The sequence below is a fragment of the Dinoponera quadriceps genome, unplaced genomic scaffold, assembly GCF_001313825.1.
Source record: "Dinoponera quadriceps isolate SergipeBrazil2010 unplaced genomic scaffold, ASM131382v1 scaffold6854, whole genome shotgun sequence".
Lineage (NCBI taxonomy): Eukaryota > Metazoa > Arthropoda > Insecta > Hymenoptera > Formicidae > Dinoponera > Dinoponera quadriceps.
Window position 1 is genome coordinate 772 of NW_014560721.1, and position 782 is coordinate 1,553.

The window sequence follows — 782 nt, forward strand, 5'->3', positions numbered from 1 at the left end:
ACTTTGTTAACATACCTCCAATGTTTTACCTAGGACACAGAGATAAATATATAAGCATCGTATACCGTCTAATGTTGTGGAAAACTCTTAATTAAAAGATGTATTAAGAGATACTTGACAAGAATTGTATCCTGATAAAACAATGTCTGAAACTAGGCACAACATCAAGAATTGTTAGGACTGCCTAAGGTAGCAATTGACATTGATGCACTTTGCTTTGGATTATCCTCAGTTGTTATGATCAAAGAACTGTGACATCACAAATTGCATTTGCACAAGGACAAACTCCAACTTTATTCTTAAATCATGGAGAATTGCTAAAACTTGCAGTAGTGGTAATGATCTTTATAATTTATCGTTTTGTGAAATATATCTTGGTCTATTTGAATTGATCAATCGTTTTAATAATATAATTTTTGTTTCACCATAGCTTCCACCACATGGTACGACAGTTCTTAAGAAGACTATGGAACGACACATGTGTTTATGTTTTGTAAGAGAAAACATCCAGAAGGTAATAAATTGCAAGCATATTCGGATGAAATATCCTCTTTTTTAGAACATATTAAACTTCTTTGTAACAATGAAAATGATACATGTACACTTTGTAACAATGAAATATGATACATGTTATAAATTCTGCTGGATTACATTTTATGGAGAAACGTGGAATATTGAATTAATTGGAAAGGAGTTAATATCTTGACACAACTTACTACTTATTTGTGTTACGTTTTACTTCATGCCAACATTGTTTTATTTACTCATAACATTGTCACCAA

General features: G+C 30.9%; 1 long non-coding RNA gene across 1 annotated transcript; it reads left to right on the plus strand.

Annotated features, from left to right (window-relative positions):
• Positions 1 to 6: 6 nt before the first annotated feature.
• LOC106750858 lies at positions 7 to 539 on the plus strand. Its single transcript, XR_001374993.1, has 2 exons — positions 7 to 335; positions 431 to 539. It is a non-coding gene; the product is annotated as an uncharacterized LOC106750858 (long non-coding RNA).
• Positions 540 to 782: the final 243 nt, after the last annotated feature.